The sequence below is a fragment of the Paramormyrops kingsleyae genome, chromosome 1 (genome assembly GCF_048594095.1).
Source record: "Paramormyrops kingsleyae isolate MSU_618 chromosome 1, PKINGS_0.4, whole genome shotgun sequence".
Classification (NCBI taxonomy): Eukaryota; Metazoa; Chordata; class Actinopteri; order Osteoglossiformes; family Mormyridae; genus Paramormyrops; species Paramormyrops kingsleyae.
In genome coordinates this window covers 72,294,226-72,309,981 of record NC_132797.1, presented here as the reverse complement: position 1 = coordinate 72,309,981, position 15,756 = coordinate 72,294,226, and positions in this window count along the sequence as shown.

Here is a 15,756-nt window from a genome sequence, read left to right as displayed (position 1 = left end):
ATAAATAATAATGACTCCAGTCCCAGTAATGAGGTTAGAGAATACAGACCACGTTCACGGTAGTCTGTTATATTTAATTCCAAAACTATTTTTTTTTTCTTTTTCATTTTTAATTAATGCTCTGAGGTTTGGACAATTCCTCACTTCTCTCCATGAAGTCGAGAGAAGAATTGACTTGCAAATGCCACAGCGAGTGGTTTAGCTACATCTTACATTTAATGGTACAACGCGCCAACACACCAGCTATATCAGAAAACTGTCAATATCATTCCATCCATCCATCTTCCAGCTGCGGCAGTGGACACCCAGCAGGGACACCCTGTACTGTTATTGTCAATATGACTGAAATTCATAGTGATTTTCTGTTTTCTGCTCTACATATATAAGTAAACAAATAAATGTAAGTAAACGAAGAAATGAGCTATGAGTCATCTAAAAAGCCCTGGTACGTGAGACACATAGAGCAGCACAGGAGATTGTGAAATATACTTTCACCCTTTCTTTAAAGACTATAGACTTCACCATAAACGGTGCCAAAGTTTCCTGTCACTCGAACACAGAGCCACTAATCATTCTGCAGCAGCATTTCCTCTCTTGACTGGGGTTACCAAGAAGGAGGGATATATCTTGGAAAAAGATGTGTGTTCATGTGTGATATTCACTTTGCCGAGCTCAGAATTTACAGTAAATAATTCATATTCTGTGAAAGAGTTCCTTTGGCTTGGCTGGTAAGCCTTCCCCAGAGGAGGCCTGATCTGCAATGGCTGGTGTTGTTTCCATACCCAGATGTCAGAAGTACCACACATCTACCATGTTTTCGGTTGGCTTCCACATAAAAATGGTGGCTGTTCTAGGTTGATGGAGGGTCCACAGCCTTTTGCCGTGAGAATGACTAACTGATGACATTTGACACATGGGTTATGGCTGAGAGCTGCATCACAGCAGGACTGGGGCTTCAGCTTGCTATTCCAGAACCTTCTGTGGTACTTCGATAATCCAGCCTTTACACATGTTCACCATCCGCTACATCTCCCAGATGAATGTCCCCTCCCCCACCCACCCAAAATGGCTCCGCAGCCACCGTTTCCATCACTTACAGACACGCGGACGTGGTGCTCATTCTGAATGATGTGCAGACAGCGTGGTGCCTAGTTTTAGAGAACGTTCCAGAAGGCAGAATGGGAATGACAGGCAGCGTGCGGAAAAACAAAAGCTATCAACTATCCGTAACAACAGTACAGTAATTCCAGTAATTTAATGTATTTGTAAATTTCCTGTCAGGACTACTTTGCGTAACGGAAATGCGAAAGTAAAACATAAGGATATAAAAATCTCTCAATTCACACTCGTTTAAATAACAGCCAACAGAAAAGGCTGAGGGATTCTGACTGATATTTGTCCAATGAATATGAATTCGCTTTACATTAGCCCTTTGGGGCAAACCTACTAAAACTACTACTATTATTATTATTATTATTATTATTATTATTATTATTATTATCGTCATCATCGTCAGCAGGGGAGAAAGGGGGGCTGAGTCTTTACTTGGGGGGGTTGATGGTAAACTATTTATGACTTAAGCCAATTATTTGACACGCACATTTATTTGTGAGGAGGAGCTAAAAACCACTGACTATAAAAGAGGGCTGGCTTAAGCCCCCCTAAAATAGACCTACCAATGTCCCTGATCATCATCAGCATCAAAATCACCAATAATACCCAGTACCAAACTAAGAGGGAAAGAAACAGTGTCTATACACTGAATTAAAAAAAAAAACATTTAAAAAGCCCCCCTCCCCCACCTTCTTGTTAGGGTGGGGTTATTGCGGTGATCCCCTGGTAAATTCACAGAAGATTGCCTGTGCACAAGCACTTTAATGAAATATCCACTCAGTGACTGAAAGTATTCATTTGCATGAAGGCTGCTTGACATATTTTCAGGACTACAACCCAGACTGCAAACTACTTCAAAATGGTCCAGAAAAAAAGATATTTTTTTTAGGTATTTGTCGGTTTAATTGCTGCGGGAAAGGAAAACAAGGTAATGGCAAAGATGCAAACCTACAGGAGTCCATCACTCTCTGATGAGGCAGTTTCCAGGCAACAGTCACACAGTAATCTACATCAAAACCTTTGCATGCTGTTGCAATCCTCCTATCGAATAAGGAGTCAGTGCTAAAAAAACAAACGGCTTAATTTATTCCAGAGTATCAGCACAATGAATGTGAGGTCAATGTGTGAATATGCTGTGGAGATTCCTGGCAAAGGTCATGAAGTTCAAATATAAATCAGCCTTCAAAATGCAGAGCAATCAGGAGAAGCTACAGCAATGTTTCCCATCCCAGTCCTCGGGGACCCCAGACAGTTCATATTTTTGGTTTCTCCCAGCTTCCAATGCACCCATACCAAGTATTTGGAATTCTTGATTGGTTGGAAACTGGGAGGGAGCAAAAATGTGGGGGTTTCCGAGGACTGGGTTAGGAAACCCTTTCCCAAAGGAATGAGGAGGCTCTCTTGTGTCCAAAGGTCAGTTGATCTATTTTTAAGATAATTTATGAACTATGATATTAACAAAAGCGGTTGAATGCCTGACTAGCACTCATAGGTATCGTTGAAAAGAATTTGCCTTTGACAGTAAATAAATACAAAGTCTATCAGCGTGCAGGATTAAGAGGCTTGAAAGGCAGAGGATTTACCTAACAAATGATTGGCTGCTAATTAGACAGAAGCGTCGCACATGGAACAGGACCAGCTACAAAATGGTGTGAGACAACATGGTTTTCACACCACGACTGGCATCTTATCCACAAAATGAGAAAAATTACAGACAACGAAGCAAAAAAACAGGAGGTCATCTTGAAAGAAATTTCACAGAACAATGGGGAAAACACTTAGTAAAGATGCTGATGAAAATGAACGACCCGTCATGAAGTGCAGCCTTTGTGAATATAAAAATATTACAATGATAAATATTCATGTGAAAGAACAAATAAAACATGAGTAACTTAAACTACTTCAGTGACTCCTGGCAGAATAATCTGACAACTCAATGAATAACAATATAAGGATAACTTTCCTCTTAATTGCCACTGTGTCTAAGTCGTTTATTTAAGCATGCTTTTATTATTTTTGTTGTCCTCAATGTAATTCAGCTTTTGCTGGGGAAAAAAACTGACTAAACGATAAAGAAAAATGCGAGATAGTTTGCTGCTCTCACTCACCCCTAATTAGGCTCTCAGTAGCTTGACAGCGACCAAGGTCCATAACACAAACACTGGAGGTTCTAACTATCTGGTCCATCTCTAATTAGTCAACCTGGGAGCTGGTCAGATACAAGTGTCTCTGCTAGGATCCGTTTGGTCAGAGGGCAGCAACAGGACACCATTCCCGGCTTAGCTGGTAGCTTTGGCGAAGGCTTAAATTGGTCCGGGAGGCATTGAAAGGCTCACAGGGCCAGACACTGAATGTGACACTGGATGCACCCCGCAAACAGCTCATAGGCATGGGGGGGCAATTACAATTAAGAGGGGGCCCACAGAAGGAAGCAACAGCTGTGTTTTTTGACGCTGTTTTCAGATTTATGGGGGTATTTCATCAGGCATGGAACCACGTTTATTTATACAACAATAAATGAATATAGCAGTTTGGGGTGAGTCCCCCCCCCCTCCCAGGCTCACACTTACAAATAAAGCACCAGTGCTCACATTTATTACAAAATGAGTCAGTCAGCCCGCCATATGTTTTCTTCTGTTTGTATATGCAGAATATGTGTTAGAATAATAACACAGGGACAGAGTGTGGTTCAGTGGGTTGTGTCTATAGTCAGAAGGTTTGAATCCCATCCATGGACTGGTTTCTGAATACTCACATGTCTGCTGAGCCTGTTACAAGGCCCTTAACCCCCCTGAAATGCCCCAGGGATGGGGGATAAATGGCTGATCCTGTGCTCTGGCTCCAAACTTTACTATAAACTGTATATATGTATGTATATGTCTCAATAAAAAGAGAATGATGAGAAATGTGAAATGGTGCGTTTTGCTGTACCTGTGCTTGTGCAAATGGCAAATAGAGCATTGTTTTCATTTCAGAAGGAACAGGAGGTGAGGCTGGTCCAAAAGGGGTCGCTGTAGTCAGGAATTACTGGATTGTTGTAGCGAGTAGACAGAACCAATGAAGGGGATGTTCTTGTTGGAGCCGGATGGGGTAGCCCTGCCCTAGAGCAGCCGGACGGGGTAGCCCTGCCGTAGAGGAGCCGGACGGGGTAGCCCTGCTTCAAACCTCCACACGGACTGCTGTGAACCGGGAGGGCTGTGCGAAGATCATCATCGTCAGCTGGCCATCGCATTCACAGATGGCCGGCTCACGTTGCTCTTGTTTCGGGAAATGCTCAATGATTGTCAGGGTCAGATCACCACACTAATCAAAGTCCTGTTTATTTCCCCGTACGAGTGACACCAAGAGCACACTTTACCCACTGCCATGTCATTCTCATTTATGCTTGATCAGAATATTGCATCAGAACTAATCAAGCTGCTCGCTTAGGTCTTCTGGGAAGGTGCTGAGGCAATGTGGCTTATTAATGAGGTACAATTCGGTTTCCTGTACGACTGGCATCTCGCCAGGTCCTACGCACTTCAGCATTATTAAGTGCCTCATGATTTCTTGCATGGGTACGGTTGGTCATCAATGTCGATGCAGGTCAAGGAAGGTGCTTCCTTCAAGGGCACGACCGCTGGACCCTCAAGATAATTTCTTGTTGCTTGACAGCTGTGGTCTCTGTGGCTTTGGGCTGCATTTCTCATGTTAAAGAGGCAGTGAAGATACAGTTACAGGTGTAGGGCTTCAAACTTGTATTTCCTGTTTTCTCCAGATGTCTTAGGGCTTCTTGGAGATTTGAAGGGCTTAGTGTGGGTCAGCGGGTTAGGACACTGTGCCTCTGATTAGAACATGGCCCCCTTTTGCTTGTCCTGAAGGATTTTTTACAAGTTCTGGGCACATGTTGGCTACCTTGTTCTTACTCTTCAATCCAACTCATCCCAAACCAGCTCTACAGGGTTTAGGTCGGGGGGTTGTGGGGGCCAGGTCATCTGTCACAGCACTCCATCTCTATCTTTGATCACAAGATACCACAGTAATTACATGACCTCGAGGTCTGCTTGCGGTCGTTGTCTTGCTGAGAGACAAGTCATTTTCAGTAGGTGTGTCCAGACCTTTGACTGGCACAGTAAATATCTTTGATGTGACTTTGGTAAAACCAGAAAAACAAGAAGCTGCTCTGCCCCAAGCTGAAGGCGATCAGCTGTCACAAGAAGCCGTCTCAGACCACCTGGAACGTTTCTGATCTGTGGGTGGATGTGAGGATGAAGCGAAGAGCAGTACGTCTTCCAGGCTTCTTTTCTTCCTTCCTTCTTGACAGTTTTTTCTCACAACCATTTTTATGGCTGAACTGAAGGGAAAGAGAATCATTGACACCTGGAGGGAGCATTTTGTCTTTGTTCCTCCTCTCTGAAGCTTCTGCAAAACAAAGAGTAAAACACCACATTCTGCACATGTGGGTAATTAACGCTGTTGATGGGCTAATGAATCTGACATCCATAACGATTCTGCATGTTGACAATGTACAGCTGCTCCACTGAATAATATACAATGGATGTACAGTACAGACAATGGAGGGTGATTGGTGCTTGGTCTGCCTGCTTATGTGTCACTCTCCATTGTCCTGCCCTTTCCGGCATGTTCTGAAACACACATGACACATTTCCTGCACCTCAGAAGTCACTTCTGAACATGTCTCATATACGCCTTATATGCCAATGCAGTCATAGTCAATCTTTCCCCAAACGATTCATATTTCTTTGTCTTTCATGTGTTCGTCGCACTCTTTCGTGTAAAAGTACTTAAAATTCGAACGCTTACCTACGGTCTTGGTGTACCGTTTCCATCTAATTCGTCCTCGGCAGAGAATAACTCTCCTCTTATCTGTGTCAGTCAAAGTGACAACGAGAACATTAGTGTTGAAATGTCTATTTGCGAAAGCTTCATGGTACCTGCGAGAAACATTTAATGACACACATTATGACAGACACCGGCGAGGGGGAGAACTGGAAGCCGGTCCAGGACGCTAAGGTCCTCGTCCTGCATTAACAGCACTATTTTATTTTATGGAGCCGGGGGTATGGGGGGGGGGGCGGCTTAATGCAGCACCTTCTCTGCCAGCGGCGCCACCTGTGTTGAGTAATCGAAACAAACCCTGCGGGCTGGATGTGGTCTCAGGAGGATCTGTGAGTTTGCTATGTTTCCTCCGCGCTTGGAGCTGAATGATAATGGCCATGCTGGGTCCCAGTGCGGCTCGGGCTGGAAAACAAGCCATGAATCTCCTGCTGGAGCCCAGCCAGATGGCGCGATTGGGCCTTCGCTTGTTTGGAAGCTGGAACTACACCCCATAATGCAGAGCAGTCCCTTGTCGAAGGACTAATTACGCGTATGTCTGTCTGGTAGGGAGTAAAGGTCACGGCACCATGGACATCACGTCTAAGAATTTTTTCAAAAAGCTATCAAAATGTCACCACTGGTGCCCATAATCCTTTCAGTAATGAAAGAGTAACAAAACATAGTGTGAAGGACAAAAACACCCAAAGTGCTGTTCCTGAGACTGCAAGTTTGATCACATGACAGCTTAGGAAATTGGTATATATATATATATCACATGACACATAACAGACATCACCTCCTGGATTCAAACCTGTCACCTGTTAAATTGACTGAGCCATTTCGTTTTGCTGCCTCCTGCAAGTTTAGGTTTAGATTTAAGAGCTTGAGACTAAATTAAAAGTGGAGGTGGAGTTTTCTGCATGCTTTTCACCAGTCTTCAGCAGGCAGCCAGTAGCAGAAACAGGAAATCCTTAGACACAAACGGCAACCATGGGGATGCCCTTGTGTGGGAGGCGTCTGCTGAATTATAACCTGCATGGAGGCCAAGTTACTTATTGAGGTATAAATCTGTTCCATGTTCATAAGGAAGTCCTCAAGGGCTAAGTAAACTGTACATTAAATTTATCTTTTAAATCAAGGGACATCTTTTACTTTTACAGCAAAATAACATAATAGTCTTTAGAGAAAAAGTATGAAAGTATTAATAGTTTTAAAAATGTAACTTTTTTAGAAATTTTAAATTATATATATATAATTATTCTTCTTGGAAATTATTGTTCTAAATGAAATGAAACCCAATATGTCAACAGTGTGTCAGATCAGTGTGGACATTAAATAACAAATCAGATTGGGCCAGCTGCAACATTTTGCTTGAATGCAAATGAGATTTTAATGAAGTAAGTGTATTTTAACTGATTATATTAACAATGTGCCACCACGGTAAGTAGAAACACTTAGTCTGGCATTTAAAAAATGGCTTTGGGTTGTTGCCTGGCTGGCCGTGCGTGTGTGTTCATTGCCTGGCTGGGCGTACGTGTGTGTTCATTGCCTGGCTGGGCGTACGTGTGTGTTCGCTTCATTATGCGTCCGTGTGCATGTTCCTGACTTCCTTGTTAGTGGAAACACTACCTGTGAGGGGGATCATTCAGGGCTAATAGCTTCCTCAGGATGGAATGAATATCAGGCAGGTGTCACCCACATCTGCCTCACTCCACATTTTAATTTATGGGTCACTTGGTCACTTCAGTATGTGCAGGAGTTTGTATGTAAGGTTCACCTGCTGTAGAATTCACTTCCTGAATATGTTTGCATGTTTTTTGCATCTATTTGGCAAAGAAGATGAAAATTGTAGCATGGTTTGGATGGGAAGTTATGCAGGAACGGTCAGTGTGTATAAAACACAGTAAGCCAAACTGGATAAAGTGTGATTCATTATGTCGTCCACTTCAAGCACAGGGACATCAGACCAGTCCACTTCAAAGAGCCTCCTTAGGTCAGTGGAACATTAAAGCCAAAAGGCCAGTGTCTCTCACCTATCTGTCTGTCACAGTCCTGAAGTTACATTCCTCCTCTCAGTACTGATGTGGACCACCTCTACGCCACCCCATTCTCTACCACAAAACAGATATGGGGTGAATCTCAATACTAAGAATACAAAGACCGTACTTGTGGTCTTGGCAAGACCAGTCTTGCGACCTTGTTTTGCAAGAACGATCACGAGGACAGAGAACGCATTGAGACAGATGTGTACTTGTCGTTCCACTGTGCTCTGCTCCCAGCTCAATACTCTGCCCATAGTTTGTATTATTTCATAAATGACACATAATAGAAATGTCCAGTCTAAATAACTAATTATTCCTGGTATTATTACTTGTGCTTTTTCAGAAATAAAGTTTACACTTAAAATATTCATATTTATTTCTACTCTGTACAAACGTTATACAGTACAATCCCGTTATAATGGACGTTAAGGGATCTGGCCAAACAGTCCGTTATATCCAAAGTCCGTTATATCCAGAGTTGCTGTATGTCAAGAACACAACTGCAGGACACCATTTACTCATGCCACACCTCAGCAGACTTTGACAGACAGTTGGAAGTATATATGGCCTGTAAGTGGTTATACATGTGCAGTACAGTAGTAAGCTTGACCTCATTGCTTACTGCATCCCTCCAGCTGCGAGCATCGTCTGCCAACGCACAGCGTGCTTGGTGATGGACAGCCACACAGACCAATCAGTGATGCCTGCTGTTACGCCATGCCTATTTATAGAGCGTGACTATTAATAATCCCGACTTCCACTTCTAGAACACCCCAGAATACACTTTTTTTTTTAATTTGGCAAATTACAGCGCACCTTAACACCCCAGTTTAACAAAGACTTATCCATAGGTTCAGATTTAAAAAAAGTCTGAGGTAGCACTGAAATTTATTGTAACCTAGAGAAGTTCAGCATGAAATCCCCACAGTGAAGCGGCAGCAGAGAGCTGTGTGTGTTGACCTTGTAGCAACACTGTCAAGCTGCAGCGTGACGATATTTGGCTGTTTGCAAAGACACCAGATCTCCACATGCTTTTTAGTGCAGTTTCCCTTTTTTGAGGAGAAAAACACCAACATATTTAATATTAATAAATGAAAATCACACCCGGCTGAAATAGAGCCAAGGGATGGTTTGGGCAGAATAAACATTGTTGGATTTAATGCAAACAATACCAGAAAATCTCGATCCTTTTTCCTAAGAAAAATTACATTTTGAACAAAAGGGAAACAATCTGTTCTCATTTTTTTGAGACACGTATAGTGAGTATTTCTAGCTGGGAATCGACAAGTCACGTCCAGACGGTTAACCTGGTGTAGTCCATTACGGCCCAGTTCTGACCTCTCCGATATCGCTGTGGTTCAGAGGAAACCCAGTGGTGCCTTCATTCATTCCGTTTATAAATATTATGTTTTCTGTCATGTTATGGTACTTCAAAGATCTGTCATGTCACAGCCCCACGAGACTTCTTTGTGTTGTATAAAATAACGTAAACATAACTACTGATACATACATGGCGAAACTGGAACATTGTCGTTTATATATGTAGCAGTCACTCTCGTCCAGAGCGATGTATAGTTGAGAAAGGAGGGTCAGCCAATCCAATGGGGTAATTGGGGGTTAGGGGCTGTGCTCAAGGGCCCACCAGTGATATCCAGTGATACTCCACTGACCCATAGATTCAAACCCACAACCTTCCAATCCCAGGAACAATGTACTAACTGACTGAGCAGCAAACGTAGACTGGTAGACTGCATAAACTAAAAAAATTTTACTGCTCGTTTTAAATCTCAAATCCCAAACTGCATATCTTCTGAATGTGCAGATCAGGCAGGGGTCTGTTAATTTGATCTACTATAAGTTCAGGAGGTTCTGAAACACCTCATCGAATGGTTAATGTACTTCATAATATGTGGTTTTACTTTGAATCTTATTATTAATTCATTTTTGCAGCTAATATTATTGCATTCCTCTGGAAAGCGACAAAAAAAACCTTACATGAAAATCTAGGTCTTTGTTGGGCTTTCCCTACTCAAGCCCAGAGCAAGGTTTGAGGAGAACAAAGAAAGTCAATACTGAGTATGTCAGAACATGGGCGTCGGCAGGGCATGGATACCCTGGCAGATTCAGGGACCCCGGCACTGTACCCAAAATCTACCATTGAAGGCCTCTATGCAGTCAGAGGACCCAGAATATCTAGCTACATCCCTGTGTCAGAGAGTAATGATTACTAGGCAAATGATACAGCACATCAGACACACTCAGATAATAATAATTATAGACGGCAAAGTGGTGTCCCCCACAGCGTCCCTGATTGATGGGGATTTTCGGCATGCTGGGATTTACAGACGGGAAGCCTTGTCACCTTGAGCGGCGAAAAACACTGAGGTAGACACAACACGGCAGGGTGTGCGGGTGTTTCCAGACAGACGACACCCGGGGACCCAGGGGAACGATGTGAGTCACGGACGAGGCATTTAGACGGGTTTAAATTCGGCACGGAGATGAGAAGGCACTCAGACTAGGAGCCCCGGCTACAGGCCCATTCCTGCAGCTTCCAAAGGGTCTGAACAGGCAAACTGGAAAAATGGGGCAAGACTGGAGCAGGAAGATCGCTGCCACGGCAACAGCAGTGACTCGCGCTCCACACTGACTCAGTGACGAGTTTAGGACAGCATGTGACATCTCACTTAATTACCTCAGGTCTAGCTCGTTTACGTATTCAGACTAATAAGCTTGCCTGCCTTAGTCATTCATAGTCTATAAATACATATTTTGAAGGTAGATGGTTTTGTGATATGAGTCACCCACAGTTTACATCATTCACTGAGGTACTTCATCATTTTACGTATATTTCTTTAAGGTTAAGCTACATCTTCAAAAGTACAACAGATTAGGCCCTTTGGGATGTCAGTCGACACTATAGTACTGTCTTGAAGCCATATAAATAAAATTTGTTTTAATTGAATCATTGTCAGTTAATAATAATTGGTGGTTAATGCTAATGTGAATAACTATGGGGGGGGGGGGTGGTTGTAATTCAACATTGATCACGACCACCATAGAATGAGGAAGGTCTTTGATTTTTTGCACTCTTGATTTGCCTAGTTTTTCCACAATGATTTATCTCTCCATTGTGATGCATTTGTCAGTTATATGCTTACATGCGAATGCAAGATATGCTCTCTCTGGGCAAATGAGTCATAATAAAGAAAAACATTTTCATAAAGAAATAAGAAGCATGGAATTCTTCCACTAAATAATTCAAACCGGCGTGTTGATTTGGTACAAACTGAATTTCAGACTCACATAATATGTAGGAAGGAAGACCACTATTGGCCAGTGCTTGTAAATAATTGCCCACAGCTTGTTACAGGGCTTGTAGTGTTTCCACCTTAATTAGAAGATCCCAGTAAACTAAAGCTGGCATTGATAAAAGTGAAAACACCAAAAGAAAACCTTTGAATTTTCTTTATGTGCAATCAGGAGAAGAGCAACTCTGACTCATTCAAACTGCTGTTAAATAAGAGGAGGGATGCAATCACTAGCTAGTCGTGCTTTTTTCAGGAGCGATGGGTCAGAGGTCACCGTGTTTATATCAAGTGTAGTCCCACTGGTTAAGATACCAGTAAAGCTGCTTCAGTCCATGGGAGCATCTCAAGGCTGGATTAGTTGTGACTGAATTGTCCTCTCAAAGTAAGACTTCTGTCCTGAGTTTTCTTCTCATCAGTCCATGGGCCTGTGAAATGGACTGTACCCTTCCTCAGAAAGTGATTTTCAATCTCCAGCCATGAATACCCACAATGCCCAGTGCTGCCCAAGTAAATTCGAAAATTCTCAAAGCTATGCAACAGCTTGGTGACGGATAAATATCTTATGTGATGTTACAGCAGCAGCGACCCTGTAATAAAAAAGAATTCAGAGCTATTTTCCTTGCAGCAGAATCTCCAGAGAAGACATTTAGAACATAAACACGTAGCAGACTTGCTTAGCACTGTAATGTTTTGTTGTTGTTTTTCATTCTGCCTTTTTTACAGTCTGGAAGATGTGGAGGAGCTTGAGGTTCCACGCAGCAAGCCTGGGGAGATGATAGAGATGGATGGTCAGGACAATGTGTGAAAATGACTGTTGTCGCAGCTTGGATAATGGTTGGATAGTACTGAGGATGGACTCATGCCGTGATAGGTTGCCTCGCGCTCAGAGCTACGGGGACCGTGTGACTGAATGCTCTGATTAGCTCTGTGTTCCTCAAGCAGAAGGGCCTATCACTATAGCCATGGAGCCTGCACAGCCAGTCAGCTTCATGGCAGCCGAAGACAGTCAGATGGGGGCGCCTTGGATAGAGATTACAGGCAGCCCAACCTGACACTTTGGGAAATTTGAGGCTGCTTAAACCTAAGGGGACCATGATTACTCCCCCTCCCCCAGGCCTCCGAGGCACCTCTCAGGCAAGGTGCTGATATTTGGCTCAGATGATAAGTATTTTCTTCTAGCCATAAGATATCCGGAAGTGTACACAAAGCAGTGAGCTCCAGATGCAAAGAGCAAATATGAACAGGAGGCATGATCATTATAAAAGCCATCATTAGCATCCACAGGAGCACTTTGACCATCCTGTCACTGTCCAGGCCACCCAAACCTTCAGTAACCACTACCCAGGGGTGTGATTTGCAGTTTGCAGTTTGTGGTGTGCGATGTGTTTTTTGCAGTTTGTGGTCTGTGATTTTCAGTCTGTGGTCTGCAGTTTGTGGTGTGTGATTTGGAGTATGTGGTTTGCAGCTTGTGGTGTGTAGTGTGTGATTTGCAGTTTGTGGTCTGATTTAGTCTGTAGTCTGCAGTTTGTGGTCTGTGGTGTGTTATTTGCAGTAATGGTCTGCAGTTTGTGGTGTGTAGTGTGTGATTTGCAGGCTGCAGTCTGCAGTTTGTGGTGTGTGATTTGCAGTCTGTGGTCTGTGGTTGCTATTACTGCCTGGGCACAGATGGGTTAATTGTGTCCCCTTTCCTTCAAAGTTTTACTTAGTAACATGAAAGGACACCAAGCTGTTAACCAGATATTTTTCCTTCAATATTCATCAGGTTTCATTTATAAGCACAGAAGTTGAAGCAAGAAATTGACAATGATATGTAGTAATGTTACAGCTTAATGATAAAAATCTCTGTGACTCCAGGAGATTATTAAAGAGCAAGGCTGCCCCCACTCCTCCCCCACGCTTCTCCGGTAATGCTGATCGGGAACTCTGCGGTCTGAGCCATGCCTGTGTGTTTGAGTGACAGAGAGACCGGCTGACGGGCAGATAAAGGGTCCAGAAGTGAAGGAGTCAATGAGAAGACGCTTCATTAGCGGCACTCAAAGCAGGACGGAGTGGCAGACAAGCCCTACAGGCAACAGGAATGTCGACTGCCATCCCTAAATCTCTGTCCTGCCCTGTGTCTAATTCTCTCTGTGTTTCTATCCAGCATACATTTATTGTAGGCAAGGCTTTAATGCACAGAAAACTGGTAGAGAGTTTGGTCTTCATGGGTATATGTAGTTTAGTGTATCTCAACCCAGTCCTCAGGGAACCCCGGACAGTCCACGTTTTTGCTTCCTCTCAGCTCCCAGTGCACCTGTACCAGGTATTCGGTGTTCCTGATTGGCTGGTAGCTGGGAGGGAGCAAAAACGTGAACTGTCCGGGGTTCCCCAAGGACTGGGTTGGGAAACACTGGTTTAGAAGACAACATACTAAGGACATTCTGGAGTAGAGGCTCCCTGTGCTATAGTGGTATATTTTTCATCACCTTCACCAGATCACTTTACTCTGTTTGTTATGGCAGGACATGGATTCAGCTCTTTGACCTGGTACTTACTGCTGCAGCATCTGATCACAGTGACCCACGTAGAAAAATGCACAGTAGAATCCGTAGCAGGGATGCAAGGTAAATGTTTGGCATTTGGCAGGCAGAAAGATAATTTTAATCTTTAATAATCTCCAGGAGTCACAGTGATTTTTTTTATCTGAAACTGTGAAGCTCAGGACAGTCAATATGAATCCTGTGAGAAAGTCAGCACTGTATAATTCACAGAAATAGTCTTTGATTGGCTACAGAGCTGCAGATGGCATGTAAACCAGGTGAAACCTGTCATGGCCTGGTAAAATATGAGGGCCTCTTCAGTGTATTGCTTTTTGAAATCAGATCTCAGATCTCCCACACTGAGATCTCAGAAGAGCCACAGCCCTTGAACAAGGTACTCTGCAGAAATTGCATCCGTGGCATCAAAGCTGAGTACTGGGAATTTACGGTATTGAAGGATGGGCAGAAGAACGCGATTTCCAGAGGAACACTGCAAAAGAACATCTGCAAAGCAAAAAAAAGGTTCTTAGGTGAAAAAAGAACTCAAAATATAATTCCTCCCTTGAGAGATGTGATGTTTTCTTTGATTCAGTCACCCTGGATAATCACCTTGGGTCATTGGCTCTGCCCTACAACCCATTTTCATGTTCTGGCAGCTGTGAAGAAGCCATTGAAGCTTATTCTGGGTACCATATTCTGAAGCACAGTGCAACACAGGGAGAACCTGCAAATCCCACAAGCAAAGAAAAGTGGTGGGATTTGAACTCCAACCCTGGAGGTGTGAGACAACACTGGAACAAGAGTGAGATCCTTAGGGTCAGAGTTCAGGGCCGCCAGCACAGATGCCTCACCTGCTGAGCTACACCGTTCGCCCATTTCAGGAGGCAGAGGATATCAAGGTCGCAGAAAGCTGTCATTCTGGCTTCCACGAAACAACACGATCCGACGTTCTCTCCAGGTCTGTTCCGTTATCCAGTGACATCATGGTGGAGCGCTTCCTGGAGGAGCCTGACCGTGGGAACTGGCTCTGATCTGAGGAGAAACTCTGTTTTGAAAAATAGGAACATAGATACCCTGCCTTTCAGAGGGACGGGTGAGATTTATGACGCAGGCACTGAAACAGGCCCTAAAGAATATTACGCACAAGCTGGCCGGGAGGCAGACTGATCCAGGCCTCTGTTTGTTTTGTCCATGTAGATGTGCACTTGATTACACCTAGTAGGATCAGTCGGGGAAATCTGAGACTAATGGCAAATTGTTTACCCTGCTCTTTCCCTCCTGCCTACTGTTCACTCAACAGCAAGAATCAAGGAACAGAAAACCGCTGAAATGGCCTGACCTGAAAGTACGGTGATGCCCGTGAGTCATTCTGGAAATATAACAGAACAAAAAGCAGGATTAATATAACACATGTGCCACAAGTCAGACACGCTGTAAAAATAGAGGTCAGACCCTATATTTCAGGGCTGTTTAAATCACGGTCCTCGAGGTCCGAGCACTGCTGGTTTTCCAGCCTTCCTTTACCTGTCAGTCAGGTGTGAAGCCTCTGACCAATCAGAATCAGTAATTATTAAACTAACTACCTGGGAGAACTGAAAACAAGGTCTGGATTTGAATCAAGGGCCAGATTTGAAGAGTCCTGCTATATTTGGTGTGAACTGTAGCAGAGGTGTCCAGAGGTTTGTCTGAAGCTTACAGATAAGATACGATACAGAGATGAAAAGTGACAAAGCCAGCGATCACTGTCTCTGACGATGAGCTTTAACTGCATTTATTCACTTTGGTTTCTGTTTGGATTCAGCTGATTCTTCCTCTAAATCACACTGTCAACTCAACCCTCATGTGAACCTTTGAAAGAGTCATTGCAATACTTCTACATTATCAGCTTCGTATTTAAGTATTTTATCATCTGAAAGAAACCCAAGGCACATTGTTGTGATATATTTCTGAACT